The following is a 21,016-nucleotide window of genomic DNA, read 5'->3' as shown; positions in this document are numbered from 1 at the left end:
CGGAAGAAGAATATGAAATTCAGATAGCAGCTTGAGTGATTTGGTGTTAGCATGGGGCCCAATAACACTACAAAGCTATAAACTCTGTCGATCTAGATTGCCCAGTTAGGTGGCAGAGATGCAATTTGTCTTTTCTGATGCCGCCTGCTGCTAGCTAGCTCCATCTCCTGTCACAGCCTATTAGCTCCCTGAGAAAATTGGTGGGAAATTGCCTGCAGATTGTAGGAAATTGCATCTCCAGGCCCTGGAAAAAATGTAGGATAGGACAACACTGACCGTCCCAGAGCAGCTATTAATACAGCCAAAGCTGACCTTTGCCTTGGTGTGAAACGGCTTTGCTATTTACTGAATAAAGGCTGTATTATGTGCCGTTGCAGGGAAGGTACAAATTATTATCCCAGCTATGTTGGTAACCATCCTGCTTTGGAAGAGCGTTTTGAGCATTTAAGATAGAGACTTTGCCATGTCTCTCAGAAATGGCAGAGCAGGGGGTTTTTTTAGGGACTTGATCACAAAACTTCTTCAGAAGATAGTTGGAAGAATTCTTCTGCTTTTGTCAGAGCTTTAAAATCTAAAATTGTAAACATCTTGGTATCATCACAGCTTGGAGATGGGTACTTCTGCTTTTCTCCCTTCTTCCTGCCATGGAGTGTATGGCGGCATGAAAGAATCCACACTCTGAATGTTGTTGGTTGGTTCATTGTATTAAAACTAGGTCGGAATTTTATGAGTTGAATTTGTGTGGGTTTTAAAAACTTGTCCATCAAAAGCAGTGCTTTACATTTCATCTTTTATCCTAGAAACACTAATCTGTAAGCAAGTCCTATAGAAGTAAATCTGGGTTCCTTCTGAATGGATGTGTCTGACAACATACTGTGTTTCCCCAAAAATAAGACAGGGTCTTATATTAATGTTTGTTCCAAAAACGCATTAGGGCTTATTTTCAGGGGATGTTTTATTTTACAGTCATGTCTTCTTCTTCTGGTTGCTGCACAATGGTGGAGGGCAGGGTTTCACTTAACTAGGGCTTATTTTTGGGGTAGGGCTTATATTACGAACATCCTGAAGAATCCTACTAGGGCTTATTTTCAGAGAAACAGGGTATGTACCCCCAAACATTTTTTTACAGATCTGTAATAATGGCCTGCTGTTACTGCTTCCTCATTGTATAAAGTCTTCAAATGGTTTAAGGAGATCTGAGGAAACAATGCACTAGATTTACCACATTAGTGTAAAAATAGTTACTTTTGCATTTTGTAAAAGATGAATGCATCTTTACTTCAGATGCATCAGCTGCCGTATCTTCAATGCTAATGCTGAAATAATTATTTGACATTAACATGATAAACTTAGCATTATTTCCAACATCCAAGTTCAAGGTATATCAGATTTGAGTTCTCCGCCCCTATTCTCATCCTCTGCATGGTGAACTGTTCCAAAGGAAAACTTACCTGTCAAAATGTTGTATACACTATTTTGTATCTTGAGTTTCCAGTCCTTCCATCTCCCCCAGACAAGTGCATAGCTATTTACTGCTTCCTTCTTCCTGTATCTGGGAAATAAAAGATGTGTTGTGTGGGTGATCTGATTTGTTGATCTCCTGACCACTTGCCTTTTTAACATCCCCACCTTCCATTGAGATAGAGCAATGCCCAAGCATAATCTGTGTAAGTCATGCTTGTCACAAACACCAAGAAACTAGATCTGGTCTGTTTTGAAAGAGTGTTGCTTGGTATTCTTAAACTTCTCTAGTTCCCATTTTTGCTCCTTATGCTTGATCTGTATTTATAGCCAGACAGGGCTTATGTAGCTGACTTGCATCAATCATTGTGTAAGAACTTAATTAAACTTGACAGCACCAGCAAAAGCTTCATGAACATTGGAAGCTTGCCTATGGAATCTAGAGAAAATTTTACAAAAGTTAGATATCAGTGGCCTAATTTGTTTATTCATATATGTTCACTGGGATTTGTTAATCTTACCATTGGTGCTGGTAAAATTAACAGTACTTTATTTTCCATGGGATCTTAGTGCCTCCTGATTATTGTGCAGCATACTCCCTCCTTGCTGCCAGCCATCTAATATTTTGTATTAACTCCTCTTCTTGACAGTTGGTCAAGATGGCGGCGCAAGCACTTGCAGCGGCTAGGCATTCCAGAGATCGGCCCTTATTACGGACTCTACATGCTCAGGCACAAGTAATTTACAGTCGACAAGAATTATTATCTATTGGCAGAGAAGGTTACAACTTTGAATCGACGGTCTCAACTTACAACATCCCAGCTGAGCTTTTAAGACAGCCTGCATATCCGGGGGTTACTCCCCCTGCTCTCCCTGTCAGGAAGAAAAGAGCACGGAGAAAACGCAAGCAGAAAAGAGGTTGCAGGGCCGGTCTACGAGTGAGGTTAGGCAAAAATCCTCACAAGCCTGCATTGCCAAGTCTTTTTGTCTCAAATGTTAGATCTCTACCCAACAAGATTGAGGAGCTGGAACTTACTATCTCCCTACAGAAAAATATTCGAGACTGTTGCGTTATGATCTTTACAGAGACATGGCTTGACTCTTCCATCCCAGGGGAGGTAATTGAACTACAAGGACGCAGAGTACATCGAGCAGACAGATCTGTTGAATCTGGGAAGAGCAGAGGTGGAGGGGTTTGTGTTTACACAAACGATAATTGGAGCACAGATGTTAAAATACTGGACATTCACTGTTCTCCTGATTTGGAGTATTTGGCAGTGAAATGCCGCCCCTTTTACCTGCCTCGTGAGTTCAATGTTATTATAATAACAGCAGTATATATACCTCCTGATGCTAACACAACCACAGCTTTGAGTTGTTTGTTAACTGCTATCAGCAAACAGCAGCAGGCCTACCCAGATGGAGTGCTGGTGGTAGCAGGTGATTTCAATCAAGCCAATTTAAAGACCGTCCTCCCTAACTTTTATCAGTATGTGGACTGTCCCACTAGAGGGGAAAATACCTTGGATCAGGTATATAGTAACATCATACATGGATATAAGACGAAGCCATTGCCTAGCTTGGGACAGTCAGATCATATATCTCTTTTTTTGATTCCATCATACAGACCTCTTGTTAAAAGAATCAGACCATCAATTAGAGAAATACAAGTGTGGCCAGTGGATGCATCTGAGCAACTTCAAGATTGCTTTAGGAGCACTGATTGGGCACTGTTTGAGGAGGACAATGTTGATACTTATGCCTCAACAGTACTGTTTTATATCAAAAGCTGCATCAATGTTGTTACTACTACCAGACAAGTACGAGTGTTTTCTAATAACAAGCCTTGGCTAAATAGAGAAGTGCGCCTTTTATTAAAAGCCAGAAATGCTGCTTTTCATTCTGGTGATGAACTACAGTACAGAGAGGCTAGAGCTAAACTGAAAAGGGGCATTAAGGATGCCAAAGCTATGTACAGCCAGAGAATTGAACAACACCTTGAAAGTTCTGACACTCGCCGAGTGTGGCACGGCCTAAGACAAATCACTGGTCAGAGTAACAAAAACAGTCTGTGTAGCAGCAGTGATTTTTTGGCTGAGCAGTTAAATCAATTTTTCAGCCGTTTTGAGGTGGAAACAGGAACAACCATTATTCCAGCACCTACTGTCTATAATACATCACTAGAATCTACCATCAACAGACAACCACTAGTACTGCAGATTTCAGATGTGAGACGCGCTTTCCAGAATATTAATGTTCGAAAGGCAGCTGGACCAGATGGAATCATGGGACGAGTTATTAGGGGCTGTGCTGCAGAATTAGCTGGAGTTTTTACGGATATTTTCAATCTATCCTTGTTGCAGTGTTCAGTCCCCACTTGCCTGAAGACATCTATTATAGTGCCAGTCCCCAAGCAGTCAGCTGTGGTATCTCTCAATGATTACAGACCAGTAGCTTTAACATCTGTTGTTATGAAATGTTTTGAGAGATTGGTGCTGGATTACATTAAGGCTAGTCTTCCACCTTCTTTGGACCCATGGCAATTTGCATACAGGAAAAATAGATCTACTGATGATGCTGTGTCCATTGTACTCCATACTGTATTGAGCCACTTAGAACATCAGGGAACTTATGCGAGGCTGTTGTTTGTGGATTATAGCTCTGCTTTTAATACCATTCTACCAAATAGGTTGTTTTTTAAAATGATCAACCTGGGATTACCTCAGGAGATATGCATGTGGATAAAGGATTTTCTGACAGATAGGCCACAGTCAGTAAGGATGGGATCTCACCATTCTTCTACCCTGGTACTAAGTACAGGAGCTCCCCAGGGCTGCGTGCTAAGTCCCTTCCTCTATTCCCTGTACACACATGATTGCACCCCACTGTATAACACCAATGCAATTATTAAATTTGCGGATGATACGACAGTGGTGGGGCTCATAAATAAGAACAATGAGTCTGCTTATAGAAAGGAAGTACAAAGGTTGATACTTTGGTGTAAAGAAAATCATCTCACACTTAACATCAAAAAAACTAAAGAACTCATAATTGATTTTAGGAGGAAGAGATATGTACATTTACCACTGTACATAAATGGTGAGGAAGTGGAGAGAGTTGGTAGTTTTAAATTTCTGGGTACTTACATCTCAGAGGACCTCTCATGGACTATAAATGCCAACATGCTAATGAAGAAGGCACAGAAGAGGCTGTATTTCCTGAGAATGCTCGGCAAGTTAAATTTATCTCAGCATTTGCTTCTGTCATACTATCGTAGCACCATTGAGAGTGTCCTAACCTATGGCATTCTGGCATGGTTTGGGAGTAGCTCTGTAGCGGACAAAAAAGCTCTACAGAGAACCATTAAAATTGCCCAGAATATCATCGGGCTCCAGCTACCAACCCTGGATGACATCTTCACATCCCGCTGTCTAAGGAAATCACATAGCATCCTGAGAGACTCTTCCCATCCTGCTTATAACTTTTTTGAACTGTTACCATCTGGCAGAAGATATAGAACAATTAAGACTCGGACCACACGTTTTCTCAATAGTTTTTATCCCAGAGCTATAATTGCAATTAATAATGAGCTTAAAGACCACCAGTAGTGAATAATTAGTTGGACTGTGTAACTTGGCCTGCGGTGTAGATGTTTGTATTTTTAGTGGGGGACTTTAGTGGGTGGGGAGTGTTTGGGAATTTTATGTGTGTGCATGTGTCTGGTCTCTGGGTGTCTGTGAATTTCGTTGTATGTGTATATACTTACAATGACAATAAATTATTATTATTATTATTATTATTATTATTATTCTGTCCTGTACATAGAAAAAACCTACAGAAGCCAAGACAGTCTGAGATTTGTAGTTCTTGATGTAGCTCATATCATAGGGAGGCACACATCTGTCTCTTAAACGACAAGTTTCTCAGCTTCCTATTCTGTTGAACTGGAAGTCTATCAGCTTCCTGGCCCATTCAGAACGTTGTTTGTTCCCTCCTAACAATCCCTGTCAAACTGCATGAGATCTTCCCATTCTGTTTAGATATAGGGAAACAGTATGCAGATACCTCCTGTTATTTCGTTCACACACAAAGTTTGCAGCACAGTCACTTCTGGATACAGATACAACCAGCCTATCTACCTACCTACCTTCCTTCCTTCCTTCCTTCCATGGGCTTTAAAGTCAAGATGACATATCCTATCCCCTTTCTCCATCTTCTACCTGTGACAGGCTAAGTTGGAAGAGTGCCTGGGTCAAGGTCACCCACTGAGCTTCATGGATGACTGGGGATTTGGACTTGGATCTCTTCAGGACCTGGGTCTTTTCCTCCACTCTTGTTACTCTGCAACACTGACACAATTATTGAGGCATGACAGCCATGCATTGACACCTATGTCTAGAGCAGCAGGCCTGCTGTGAAATAACACTCAACTCTCCTTGATCAAACATGATGAAAAATAAGCAAAAGAAAACTGTGGAAGAAAGAATCACAAAGTGTCTCTTTACAGTTTTATACGGCAAACCTGTATCCACTTACTATACAGAAGTCCACTGATTTCAGTAGGACTTCTGGAATCCAGCTCTATTCAGCCATTTGGTATCCATGGGTACAGAAGGTGTGAAAGGGCTTCCAAGAAAAAGACTGTCTGGATGTCAGTGCAGAATGGACATGTGTACCAGCTGTTGCATGATTGTCATCAGTTGATAGTCATAAAATGTCCTCTTTTCTGCAGACAAGAATTTTCTGCAGACCAGCCATTCTCAATGAGGGCCACATGGCCCCCTGGGAGGCCATGGCACATTAGAATGGGGGGTCATAGACTGGAAACAATTCTCCATACACCACCTTCATCATGCAACTTATACAATCCTGATTCGGCCTATATTTCTTTCATATTGTGTTTATGGCTCTGGCCAAAAAAGCTTGAGAATGAATGGCTGGTGTAGACAAGACATTCAGTGCAATTCTACAATAAAATCTGTCCTTATCCAGTGCTGTTCTGCAGCGAGAACTATCCATGCTAATCCTCCGAGACTGATCTTCCATCTTCAAAACAAAACAAAACAAAAAACTTCATACAGTGATGCCTTGCAAGACGAATGGCTCGTGCAATGAAAAACTCGCAAGAAGACGAAAGTGTTTTGCGATTTTTTTGGCGACTCACAAGACAAATTTTTTAATGGCCGTGCTTCGCAAGATGAATAGGAACACATTAATTAAATTTCAATGCATTCCTATGGGAAACCACACTTCGCAAGATGAAATTTTTGCAATATGAAACAACTCCCGGAACGAATTATTTTCGTCTTGCGAGGCATCACTGTATTTGCTTCAAATCAAAATTTCTAAGAGCACGTGTTAAAAGTAAATTATCCATGAAAGCTTGAAGTTTTTAGTTGTATGATTCTCTCACTGAGATGGTTGGTATAAGAGGAAACTGGTCGCTGTGAACTGAAACAGCTGTGTAGAAAAAGAGCTGAGGTTTTTCTCAACTTTCAGTATACTGTCTGCAATTATTTCTCTAGTGTTGTGCTAATGAGCTCTACATAAAAGTGGCCAGAGTTATTGGTTCTGTGCAGAGCAGTGGCTCCCAGACTTGGAATTCTAGATTTTCATGTACCATGCCCTGGGTTGGCTACGGCTTCTGGCAGTTGCAGTTCAAAAATATGGGAACTACTGCTTCCAAATATGGGAAAACTGGTTACAGTTTCATTTGAAGTAGATTGGTCTTTCCACCTTCAGGAGGCCCACTCATGTCCCTTTATAAATAACTATCTTAATTTTATTTATGAAACATAACATTTACAGCATTGTATTTATTTGTAGCACTTTGGCCTATTTGACCAAAAAGTTCATAAACTTAACATTCAGGTATTAAAATCAATGTATTATTTCTATATAATGTTCTATATAATAAAGTTCTTTATAATGAAAATGTTACAGTTATGATGTGATATTAGCTCTCATTAAGTTACAGTCATTATGGGGAAATGGAACAAATTGTTGTTATAAACTAGTTACCTCTAATTTTCTTTACACTAATATTCATATGTTGTTTTTCCCAACCGTGTTTTAAACTGCTGCTCTATAGTTTCTTTTGGCATCTTTATTCTGTTTTCTCTAGAGCTTGGAAAGGTCCCAACAACAAATCTACACTTAATTACTTTTAATGTACAGTGGTGCCCCGCATAGCGACGTTGATCCGTTCCGGATTAACCATCGCTATGAGAAAACATCGCTATACAGATAGGAAAATGCCATTGGAACACATTAAACATCGTTTAATGCGTTCCAATGGCTTCTACACTTACCGTAAAGCAATGTTTCCTCATAATGGCAGCCATTTTCGCGCCCTCGGTAAGCGAGGGCAGGGCACGAAAATGGCTGCGGCCGCCGATCAGCTGGCCGCTGGCCGAAAATGGGGCCGGCGCTAGGGCAGGAGGGCGGGGGAAGGCTCCCACGCCCTCCTCCCCAGCTCACCCCTGCTTCTTCAGCCGGCTGACCGGCCGGCGATCGGCCAGGAGGGGAAAAGAAGCCTCCTTTCCCCTCCTGCCGAGCGTGCAGGGGCGTCTGTGCCGGCGATCGGCCAGGAGGGGAAAGGAAGCCTCCTTTCCCCTCCTGCCGAGCGCGCAGGGGCTTCTCTGGCCGGCGATCGGCCAGGAGGAGAAAGGAAGGCTCCTTTCCCCTCCTGCCGAACGCCCGCCGACTTTTTCCCCCAGCTGACTGGCGGGAGATTCGGAAGAAGCCCCTCCAGTCAGCTGGGGGAAATGGAAACAACGCAAAAGCGATCACAAAATCTTCTTTGTTAAGTGAATTCCTCGTTAAACAGGGCACCCGTTAAGCGAGGCACCACTGTAATTCACAGAAGGTAGAATATAGTCAGTAACACTCTTGAGATAAAGCATGCAGAGACCAACATGCATTTAAACCTTGTTACATGTGTAGCAAGTAACCTTACTTACAGGAAGACAAGTAATGCCTCAGTTTATCTTACTTAGGTTTTTCTTTGGTACTGAGCAGGTCTCATAGCCATAAATATATGGACAAAAAGCAGAGTTAAGTAATACATACCTTCGTTGTGTCATCAACCTATTAAAAGAGAAAAGCTGGAGGGGAACAAAATTCCACTGAGCTTTAAAAAGTGTTAGAAGGCCTTCTCCACATCTCATCATAAAGCTCTGAAAAAGTAATGTTTGGTAAACAGCAAAAGATGTACATGATCTGAAGAGAAACCAGAATATAAGCAAATATCTTTAATTTGGCCATCTTCATTGGATGAACACAACACAGGAAATGTATTGCAGAGTTTTGAATTTCTGGTTCAAATTCTTTTTTTGCTATGCAGTAGAAGTACAGAGGTCCACAGAGGAGAATAGCTACAATTTATCTAGCGTCCACCCCTTTCTCATTAATTGGTACTTAAAGTTTCAATACACTCTAAGACACTTGTAAGATTATATATATATATATATATATATATATATATATATATATATATATATATATATATATATATATATATATATATATAATCTTACAAGTGTCTTAGAGTGTATTGAACTTTAAGTACCAATTAATATATATTGATTTACTTTATGTTGTAAGCCGCCCCAAGTAGACATGGTCTAGAGCAGCGGGGTATAAATAAATAAATAAATAAATAAATAAATAAATAAATAAATAAATAAATAAATAAATAAATAAATAAATAAATAAATAAGAGAAAGAATACAAAACATTTCTTTATTTACAGTTGCTTGAATTATAAGCTTGTGCATGTTGCTTTCTTTACTGCACATATACTAATAACCAACCACACAGATCAACTTCAAACAAACAATTGCCACCAAACAATCAAGGAGAGGGAGAAGAAATTCAGCAGAGAGGTAGGTCTCTTTTTGAAATCAAAAGTTGGAAGGTATGGGATATAGACTACCACCTCAGGCCAGAAAAGACCCTCAAACAGACCTCAGACAAACCTCAGACAACATGAACGGAGTAGTTTTTCCTGATGTTTGGGCTCTATAGATAGCTCCTCACAAAGAACACACATGCACAAAAGATGTCCGCCTTCCAGGAAGCAGTGGAGCGGTGTCCTTTTTGAAGAGGAAGCAAGGCTTGAGGTAGGCCTTGGTCCACCTGTCTCAAGCTGTGGATGGGAATTCCCAGATACAGCACTGTACTCTCTTGGGCAAAGGACTGCTTTCTCCCTGGTCGTTTTAGAGAGGGGAGGGGAGATGTGCCAGTGGATCCCGATGGCTTCTCTTCATAACTTTACACTTGACCACATGGGAAGAAATGTTTGCCTCTTTCTTCCTTCCTTCTTGCTTCATTAGACTGGAAAGCTTTAGGTTCATCACAACATTCAGTACAGTGCCTTGCAAAGCCATAATGAGGGTTCACAGCAAGTAACAATCTGGAAACTGTCTTCAATTAGATTGGAATTCTGCACACAGGATTGCAGGAAACGAACATGATGTACCTCCCTACAGGAGGCGGGATTGATTTTATTTGTATTTTACCATGGGGTTGCACTCCATTGCCCTCCTCTCCTGATGCATACACCTGGGCCTAGACCTAAATGCAGATTTTTGCCTTTTCCTCATGCTTGCGGTAGACGTTTGGTTAATTGATTTGGTCTGTTGTAAGAAGCATTTCTGCTCGCTCTCCCCCCCCCCGTCAAGAGCAAATTCATTTAAAAAGAAATCATGCTTCTTTATTTATTTATTTATTTTAAAGATGAAACATTGCTTTAGTTGGAAAGGTTAGTGGCTTCGTGATTGGCCTCAAGCCTTATTCATTCAGCACTCTTGCTGTTATAAGACTCCCGAAGTCAGTGTTTTTTTTAACAAATGTGTTTCAATTTATCCAAAACAGCACTTCACGTGGTTTTTTCCTTTTTTCTTTTTCTTAAGGTTATCAACAGATGCTGCTTAATCCTACTCCGGTCATATTCCAGCTCAACACCATCTTCCCAAATTACTTTTTCACATCAGCTAGAGAAAATACCTGCAGAGACTGCTTTTCGGATAAAAAAATAAAAAATAAAAATGGAATGGTGTAACAAGAAAGCCCTATTCAGGCATTCATGTGAATGTGTGAATAAAGCTATTATCATGGTAGAGACATGGAAATATGAATAAGCCTTAACTCCCAACTAAAATCCCCTCCAGGAATGTTTGATTTGTATATGTTGAACATGGCATTTTGTAGAGCAGATATAAAGACATTCAGCTGAATGTACTGACAGAATTTTCAAGATATGGTGCAGGGATCCTAATCATGGGACCACAATAAGCATATCATCTCTCCAATTATGGCCCTATTCATGCATTCAAACAAATACCTGACTAGAGTTAGGCTTGAATCTTATTTTGGAAATCACAACCTTTTAACTTGATGCTGATGGTAGTCTATATTGCAGAGTTTTGAATTTCGGGTTAAAATTTCTTTAGCTCTGCAGTAGAAGTATGTACAGAGATTCACAGAGAAGAATAGCTACAAGTCCCCCAGAGAGTCCACCTCTTTTTCATTAACTGGCACTTAAAGTTTCAATTACTCACTCTGAAACATTTGTAGGAGAAAGAGTAAAAGAATCTCCTTACTTACAGTTGTGAGGAAATCAACAGCAAACAAACACTGACTGCTTCCAACAGACTAAAGAGAGGGAAAGAAAACACTCAGCAAAGAGGCGGGATTCTCTTTAAATTCAGAGGTGAGAGGGAACAAACAGTGCTGGAGGTTGCAAAAACCCCAACAGTCTCTAGCACCAGAAATCAGTGATCATGCCATTGTTGTACATGACAACTCTGTCTCTCCATAGACCAGAATCCCTGTTCACAGTCATTTAAGAACAATCACATAAGTGTTTTCCCTCACCAAGATATTCTTCACATGCCTAGTCTGACACTGGTTGCAAAACTGGGTGCACTCGTGGCGCAGTGGTTTATTTATTATTTATTTATTTACAATATTTTTTAGCCGCACCATTACCAGTGGCTTCTGGGAGGCATGCAACAATATTAAAACTTGAAAACATTAAAAACATTTAAAAAGACAATATAAAACATCATATAGTAAAACAATTCTTAAAACATTAATATTAATAAGCCCTGCTGCTCATGTGGCCAGCTAAAGGATACTGTTTAATTAAATTGCTGGCTAAACAGAAAGGTCTTTGCCTGGTGCCGAAAAGCCAAGAGTGTTGGAGCCAGGCGGATCTCTCTAGGGAGGGCATTCCAAAGTTGGGGGGCAACAGCCGAGAACGCCCTATTTCGACATGCCATCCCCCTCACCTCTTTCAGGGATGGCACCTTCAGAAGGGCCTCCTGGCCTGATCTTAGAGGACAGGCAGGCTCATATGGAAGAAGGCGGTCCTTTAGGTAACCAGGTCCTAAGCCGTTTAGGGCTTTATATGTCAAAGTAAGCACTTTGAATTGGGCCCGAGCAGCAACTGGCAGCCAGTGTAAATTTTTCAGAACCGCTGTGATATGAGTCCGTGCGGTGGCGCCACTTACCAGTCACGCAGCCCAGTTCTGTGCCAGCTGCAGTCGTCGGACCATCTTCAAAGGCTGCCCCACGTATAGCGCATTGCAGTAGTCCAGTCTGGTTGTTCCCAGTGCATGAGTGACTGTTGCCAGGCTCCGCTCATCCAGGTAAGGGTGAAGTTGATATAGTCTCTGCAGCTGTAAGAAGGCACTCCTGGACACCAAGTCCACCTGGGCTTCCAAGGTCAGACTGGGGTCAAGGAGCACCCCCAAGCTGCAGACCATGTCCTTTAGGGGGAGTGTGATCCCATCTAAGGCAGGGAAATGGCCCTTTTACCTATCTGGCGGGGCACCTACCAGTAGCACTTCTGACTTGTCTGGATTGAGCCTGGTTAAACCACTGTACTGCAGCCAAAACTGCTCACGACCTGGGGTTCAATCCCAGGTAGCCGGCTCAAGGTTGACTCAGCCTTCTATCCTTCTGAGGTCGGTAAAATGAGTACCCAGCTTGCTGGGGGGGGGGCAATGTGTAGCCTGCATAATTAACTTGTAAACCACCCAGAGAGTGCTTGAAGCACTATGGGACGCTATACAAGCAGCACGCTTTGTTTTTGTTGTTGTTGCTTTTAGTTGTATGAAGGGGAGAGAATAGTAGGCGAAAATCCTCTGTTTTTTCTGCAGTCTGATTTTGGCCTATGTAGACTACTTAAAACTCCACAAACTCTTATATAAGAATGTGATGTTAGCCAGCCTAGAAAGATCAATAACACTCTTCGCCTCAAAATATGCCTAACTTCTCATTTACATTTCAGAATGCAATGAGCATTCTCTTGGTCTGATTCCAAAGAAATCCTTCCCAATCCCAAATGGCTAATTGTGAGGAGATGCTCATAATGGCAATGACAACAAAGCTGTGGTCTGTGTTCACTTACAATACATCCTTTTCTGTTAAGCATTAGAAAACACATTCTCTCTCTCTCTCTCTCTCTCTCTCTCTCTCTCTCTCTCTCTCTCTCTCTGTGTGTGTGTGTGTGTGTGTGTGTGTAAGTGAATGTCCCATATGCCACTTTAGAATCCTTGCTCATTGGGTTCCAGAGGAGAAAAACAGATGTCTGTAGTCCTCCTAGCTTCCCAAAATTATTCCACTCATGGAAAATTCTGTAGAACAGAACACACTTTCTAAGTGAAACACTAGACTTTTATGTAGAGCATATCGGAAAACAAGTGGGAGACTTTCTTTCTTTCTTTCTTTCTTTCTTTCTTTCTTTCTTTCTTTCTTTCTTTCTTTCTTTCTTTCTTTCTTTCTTTCTTTTTTCTTTCTTTCTTTCTTTTTTCTTTCTTTCTTTCTTTCTTTCTTTCTTTCTTTCTTTCTTTCCTCAACTTCCCAGCATTCTCTAAGAATTCCCCAGGCAAAATTCTGAGAGTTTGTGCAACAGGCACCCACCTACATAAGCTTACATTTCACTTACATTTCACTCACCTGGAACAGGCCCTACCTGGAATGGGACCTACTTCCTGTACAAAAAGGAAACTCTCCCCATGCTCCTTCCACAGCTGTGCATATCCTAGCAGCATCTGCAAAGGAGAGACCGATGCATGTAGCAGTGCATGCAGAGGGGCTGTCACACATGTCCTAATCCCACTAGCAGGGTTTGTTGTGGCCTGGTTCAGGTGTTATTGTACACAAGTTCAAGAATGCTGAACAAGACTGCCAGCAGAAACTGGTGAATGGAGGTTGTAGGGGGAGGGAGGTCATAGAGGAAATGCTGAGGTGAGTTCCAATCTAAACAGCAAAGTCAAGCTTTGAAAAGAGCACTTGAACTAATTTGGCCCTTGTGACTGTGGCTAACATTGACAAAGAGATACTTCTCCACTCAGAGGTCAGCCTCTGCCTATTCTTGTAGTAATTGGTTTCAGAGTAACTGTGACACCATTCCAGATTAATTAAATGCCTTTGTCTACAGTTTTGTCTGCAATGATAACAGAAATAGCAGGCTTTGTAGCACATAAGCCTTTGGGAAGGCCCTGTGTTTGCTGCTAAGGTTTGCTGATTTCAGGATAACACACGATAATGGCTCCTTGAACTCTGGAGATGTTTGTAAACATCTAATTGGGGGCATGTTCATAGTGGTAAGCAACAGGATTTGGGACAATGGTGAGCATAAATGTATACAGACATTACCAAGCATATATGTTAATCAGAAAGCCAAGAAAGGCACCTAGAGATGTCAAGATCCTGGGAGAAATATCTGAAAAATTGGGGTGAGCAGGGGGAACATCCCTTTTCTTCTTCTTCTTCTTCTTCTTCTTCTTCTTCTTCTTCTTCTTCTTCTTCTTCTTCTTCTTCTTCTTCTTCTTCTTCTCCTCCTCCTCCTCCTCCTCCTCCTCCTCCTCCTCCTCCTCCTCCTCCTCCTCCTCCTTCTTGGTAGAGGACTTCTTCCCAGTAGAAAATAATGGACATTTCATGTAACCCAGAAAGGAAAAAAAAATACTCCTCCGAAGTCTCTTCTGTTTTGTAATGAATTGGATCTTTCTCAGTCAAAATTTGCAGCTAAGACAATTTCCAGAATTGGACTGTAATTCTTGTGTACAACATAGACATATTCACTACACAGATCTATGATAGATTTTTTTGTTACTCAAGGTGTGCTGCTGACTTAATGAGAAGAACACACAGGATCTGTATGAGATTTTGTTCAAAAGGCACTGTTTCTCTTCTTTACTATAAATCTTGTGGGCTCCTCCCCCCCAGAACTTTTATCTTTTCCTACCAGATCAGAGCTGGAAGTACTACATTGGGTGTTACAATATTGCCAGTATCATGGTCATTTTTAAAAGATAATGAATGACGGCATCTTTACCTCATACTACACATTAATACCACACTACTTTACTATGTAGTGTAAACACTATGTTAATTAGTAACACATTATGTAAATAAAACAATAACTTACTAGTAACACGTGTTTTAGTTATGTTTCTACTAATATACCAGAGGATGCAGTAGCATATAAAATGCACCCTCTGGCCACCCATTCTCATCCCCTTTCATTCAATTTTCTACTTATAGGATCATACAACATTTATACTTCAGAGCAGGGAAATAAAACCTCACTTGTCTCATCCACATAGGTAAGGACAAGTAATCAAAATGGCCCTCTTCTTGCTTGTGAAGATTGTGTGAGATGTTTTGCCACCCTTGATTTTGTCTTTGCATTTGGGAGGATGATTCCCTCCCTAAAAATAAAAATAAATCTGTGCAAAACTGACTAGTATATAGACATATGGAAATTAAATAGATTTAAGTCTTGGGTCAGCTACTTCTTATCAACCCATCAGTCCTTTGACTCATTTAGAAACTTTGTTTCTAAAACAGAAAAGGACACCTGTTTTGTACTTTTTTTTTTTTGCCAAAATTAAGGAAATCCTAACGGGATTTTTTCAAATAATAAAAAAATACAACTCTGACTCATTTTCAGGGGAGAAAATTCATGGAGCTTTCAAAATCCTCGTGGAGGTATCGTGTCTTGTCGAGATAGTCCACATACAGTGGGGTCTCTACTTAAGAACGTCCCTACTTAAGAACAATCCAACTTAAGAACAGCTCCATTTGCTAAATTTTGCTTCTACTTGAGAACAGAAATCCAAGATAAGAACAGGAAAAAAAAAACCTTTCCTGCTCTTTTTTTAACCTTAGGTCATCTTAGGTTAAAAAAAAATTCTCCCCCTAGTGGTAGAGTACGTATTAACCAGCTTTGCATTAGTTCCTATGGGAACTAATGCTTCAATGTATGAACGCACCTCTACATAACAAAAAAACAGCCAGAACGAATTAATTGGTTTTCAGTCCATTCCTATGGGAAATTTTGCTTCAACTTAAGAACGTTTCAACTTAAGAACACCATTCCAAAACGGATTAAGTTCTTAAGTAGAGGTTCCACTGTAGTTTCTATGGATGGAAAAGAGCAGATATGGATTAAATGGTTTTCAATGCATTCCTATGGGAAATGCAGATTCAACATAAGAACTTTTCAACTTGAGAACCACCTTCCAATACGGATTAAGTTCTTAAGTAGAGACCCCACTGTATACAAAGATGAGGAATTTGGTAACCATTCTTCAGAGCCCTGGTCTGGAGCCTGAAATTCTTAATGTACCTATAGTCCCATGGCAGGCATCCCAGATATCAATGGATTTTAGCTTTCCCTCTCCAGAGAAAGACAGAGAGACCTAGCCTCATAAGTGCTGGAAAAATACAATCTTGCCTAATAATAATAATAATAATAATAATAATAATAATAATAATAATAATAATAATAATAATAATAATAATAATAATAATAATAATAATAATAATAATAATAATAATAATAATAATAATAATAATAATAATAATAATAATAATAATAATGGAATGTGTCAAGGTAGTGAGTACTCTGAACTGGTTTACTACTCACTTCTACTGGAGGTGCTCCAGGACAAAGCAGCTTGCCCAAGGCCACACAGGCTGGCTCTTCTTCTGGGAAGCACCATGGCGAATAGAGCTCCCAACCTCTGGCTCCACAGCCAGATACTGAAACTACTGACCTATCTAGCCAGCTATATGCTTATCTTTTAATACTGGATAGGCTTCTGGCTGTTGCTTTCTTTATTAGCTGCCTTTCTTTCTTTTTTCTGCTCTTCAAAGAGAGATGTGTGGCAATGCAGCTTCACATTATGTACATATATAGAAAGAAAAAAGTCATGAGCTCTAAGTAGAAGGGGTTTTTTTTGTTTCTACTGGACAAGAACTATCTATACAGATTTTTTTAAGGAGGCAGTAAGATTGAGCCCTCTTTTTCTTTGCTCTAAAAAGTGGGATAACCAAACTCCAAATTCCTGGAACAAGAGGCTGTGCAAAGATTTGGAGCTAGTACATTTTTGATAGTGACATTGATACAGAGCACAGCAAGAACTAATTCTATCAGTATTAGAGGTGACCTAGTGATGCCCACATGCCCCTGGCATCCCCTTGTAAGAGGGAAAGAACTATGCCAGTGCTTTGGCTGAGGTAGTTTATTTTCTTTCTACTGACATCCAAAAGAGAGGAAGGGCAGCAAAGAGATTTAAAAAAGACATAAAAGGGTCTCTCATGCATTATAACCAAACAAAGATCCACCCAAGTTCAAATACAGAAAATATGATGGGTTATCTCTCTTCAGATTTTAGGGTGTGGGCAGTGAAATGGGTCAGAAGATGGTATTTTGAGTACCTCAGTGCTGATGTTTGCTTCGTAATGTTCACCACCAAAAATCCACAGGAATAAGTGTGCAAGTGGTGCATGGGCAGTAAATTACATATTTTTGAGGCAGGAAAAATACCTCCGACAGCCAAACTGTGCACCAAGACCTTATTTCTACTGCTTTTCTTACCTAGTGTTTCTTTCCTCACACACCACCAAATCACTGACTAACTTTCTTTTTTATTATGGCAGAGTGATTAAACGGCACAACCTAGAACCACAGTGTATTCGCGAAGGCTTTCACGGCCAGGATCTAATGGTTGTTGTGGGTTTTTCGGGCTTCTTGGCCGTGTTCTGAAAGTGGTTCTTCCTAATGTTTCGCCAGTCTCTGTGGCCGGCATCTTCAGAGGACAGCAAACTGTGCTGTCCTCTGAAGATGCCGGCCACAGAGACTGGCGAAACATTAGGAAGAACCACTTTCAGAACATGGCCAAGAAGCCCGAAAAACCCACAACAACCATTAGAACCACAGCATTTGCTCAAAGGGACAACTTGTACTTCTAGGGATGAGAACAAGGGATCCATTTTGGTTCTCACTGACATCTATGTAACTGGAAAATTTTGATGGGAGGATGCCAATCACTCTGCTTCCTTGGAACACCTAAAAAGGCAAGCATTTACCTGAGCATAAGTCTTATGGAACTCAATGGCTGAAATCCTGTTGTGCACTTATGCAAAGGCGTAACTTTTAGTGGTGAATTGCCACACATTAAGAAAACTCCATAGGCATTATCTATTGCATACTGAGCTGTGAGATTCAGCATGCAACAACTGTATGCCTATGGAAATTTCATAACTTGCATGAATTTGCTACTAAAAGCTATGTCTTATGTAACTGCACAACAGGATTTCGGCCAATGTGACAGGCCTCTGAAAAGACAGGAATAGGTTTACAGAGTAGATTGCTGGGTATTCTGCTATAGTTAACTTCACAGATTAGGTTGCGAGCAACTGAAAATGCTTACTAACGATCTGGGTTGTGTGACCAATAAGAAATGGAAGAATAACATACAGTTTAATGAAAAGTTGTCTATTTTTTTAAACTTTGTACAGAAGAAATTCAGTTTGTTTGTTTGTTTGTTTGTTTGTTTGTTTAACTTATATGCCCCCCCTCTACCCAAAGGTCTCTGGGGAGCTTGCAACAATTAAAATACAATTACAATACAATAAAATATAAAACGATTAAAATACAGTTAAAATAGATACTCTAAAAATTGCCATCAGGACCCACAGTTGATGTTATTTCAATTAAAAGCCTTCTGGAACAGGAAGGTTTTGATCTGGCGCCGACATGTCATCAATGTCGGTGCCAGATGAATCTCAGTCAAGAGAGCATTCCATAGTCTGGGGACAGCGGCCAAAAAGGCCCTTTGTCTACAAGCCATCCCTCTTACTTCCTTGAAGGACAGCTCTTTCAAAAGGGCCCCCTGGCTAGATCTTAACTGCTGGATAGGCTCATATGGAAGGAGGAGGTCCTTCAGGTATCCAGGGCCCAAGCTGTTTAGGGCTTTATATGTCAAAAAAGTACTTTGAATTGGGCCCGGGCAGCAACTGGTAACCAATGTAATTTAATCAGAATCGGCTTGATGTGTTCCCTAGTGGCCCCACCACTCACAAGCTGCGCAGCTCGATTCTAAACCAGTTGCAGTCGCCAGACCGTCTTCAAAGGCAGCCCCACGTAGAGTGTATTGCAATAATCTATACAAGATGTTACCAGTGCATGCAAGACTCTACTCATTCAGGTAGCTGGTACAATTTCCGCAGGTTGAAGGAAGGAGCCCCTGGCCACCGAGTCTACCTGGTCTTCCAGAGTTAGACTAGGGTTCAGGAGCACCCCCAGGCTGCGGACCCTGTCCCTTAGGGGGAGTGTAACTCCATTCACGGCAGGCAAATGGCCCTCCAGCCTGTCCGGCTAAGCACCCAATCTTGTCTGGACTGAGTTTCAATTTATTAACCCTCATCCAGTCCATTATCAGGTCCAGACATGAGTTCAGCACAGAAACCACCTCACCTGGATTGGTGGGAAAAAAGAGGTAGAGTTGAGTATCATCAGCATATTGCTGGCTGCTCAGCCCAAACTTCCTGATGACCTCTTCCAGTGGTTTCATGTAGATGTTAAACAGCATGGGGGACAGTATCGAGCCCTGAAGAACCCAATGACATAAACGCCATGGGGCAGAGCAACTGTCCCCCAGCACCACCCCCTGGACACGGTCAGCCAGGAAGGAGCGGGACCACCATAAAACAGTGCCCCCAACTCCCAACCCAGCCAGCCTATCCAGAAGGACATCATGGTCGATGGTATTGAAAGCCACTGAGAGGTCCAGGAGTATCAACAGGGTCACACTCCCCCTGTCTCTCTCCTGGCAAAGGTGTACAGGGCGACCAAGGCAGTCTCCGTACCAAAACCCGGCCTGAAATCCAATTGAAATGGATCCAGAAAATCCATTTCATCCAGCAGCGCCTGGAGTTGCCCGGCCACAACCCGCTCCAACACTTTGCCCAAATAAGGGAGGTTTGCCACTGGTTGGTAGTTAACCTCCAGCCTTGGGTCCAGGTTAGGCTTTTTAAGGAGTGGTTGAATTACCACCTCTTTCAAGGTGGTAGGGACCACTCCCTCTCTCAAAGAGGCGTTCACAGCCTCCTGGACCCAGGTGCGAACCCCCCTGGCAGATCTGCCGATTAGCCAAGATGGGCAAGAGTCGAGCGGAGTGGTGGGAGAATGAACAGATCCAAGCATTGCATTGCATTTTGAATATCTGGATGTGACAATACACATGTTGTTATCTTCCTCTGCCATGAAGATAGTGGTTTTCTACTAATTAGTTTCTACCACAAACTCCAGCCTGTGGTTATAACAAGTGTTTCTCACTGTGCTACTACTTTAAAGTCCTAAGGTTTATCCATAGCAATTTCCCATGTTTTCGGTACACAGCCTTGAAAAGATGCCTCAAGCAAGACATACAATCGAAAATAAAACATGTCAGTTATTGACTGTGTCTCCAGCTCCTTAGGGGAGGGAGGACCGCCTCCCATACGGGTCTGAAGAAATCCATGTTATGAAACAGAAAATGAAAGATGGCAGAAATTAAAGACACACATTTTCTCTGGGCCTCCCATAGCAATTTTTTTAAAAGGTTTCAAGTTTAGAGTCCCTTTCAATTCCCCTCCTGATTCTTTTCTCTACCATAAAGACAGAAATGTTCCTCACTCCAACAGAGGTTTCTTTATTTCCTTCCTACAGCGGCATCTAAGCCATCTATTTCACCTGTGAAGGCCTTCTGCTCATTTAATTGTGCACACAGATTGTGCCTTTATTTATTTATTTACCTACCTATTTGTTTGTTTGTTTGTTTGTTTGTTTGTCTGTTTGTTGAATATACAGTATACCCTGCACCATCTGGCAACCAGGCCACACTGGGCACCTAACAACAATATGTGCAACAATACTAAAACACAATAAAAATAAATTAATACATAACCAAATAGGGTAAATTGAAACATATGGCAATGAAGGTGGTAAAAAGGGTGATGGAGAGGATGGCAAAAAGGATGGTAAAGGGGAGGCCGAGACCTTAATGCTCCAGGAAAGCCTGGCAGAAGAGCCAGATCTTCAGTGCTCATTTGAACCCATCCAGCAAAGGTGCCAGGTGGATCTCAATGGGAAGGTTGTTCCATAGGCAGGGAGCGACCACTGAGAAGACCCAGTTTCTTGTTTTTTCCCTCCAAGCCTCCTTTGGGGTCAAGGCCCTCAACTGCCCTGCCTGTGAAGAATGGGAATTATGGA

This window comes from Pogona vitticeps, chromosome 2 (genome assembly GCF_051106095.1).
Source record: "Pogona vitticeps strain Pit_001003342236 chromosome 2, PviZW2.1, whole genome shotgun sequence".
In the NCBI taxonomy this organism is placed as follows: Eukaryota; Metazoa; Chordata; class Lepidosauria; order Squamata; family Agamidae; genus Pogona; species Pogona vitticeps.
Note: the sequence above shows the minus strand (reverse complement) of the source record.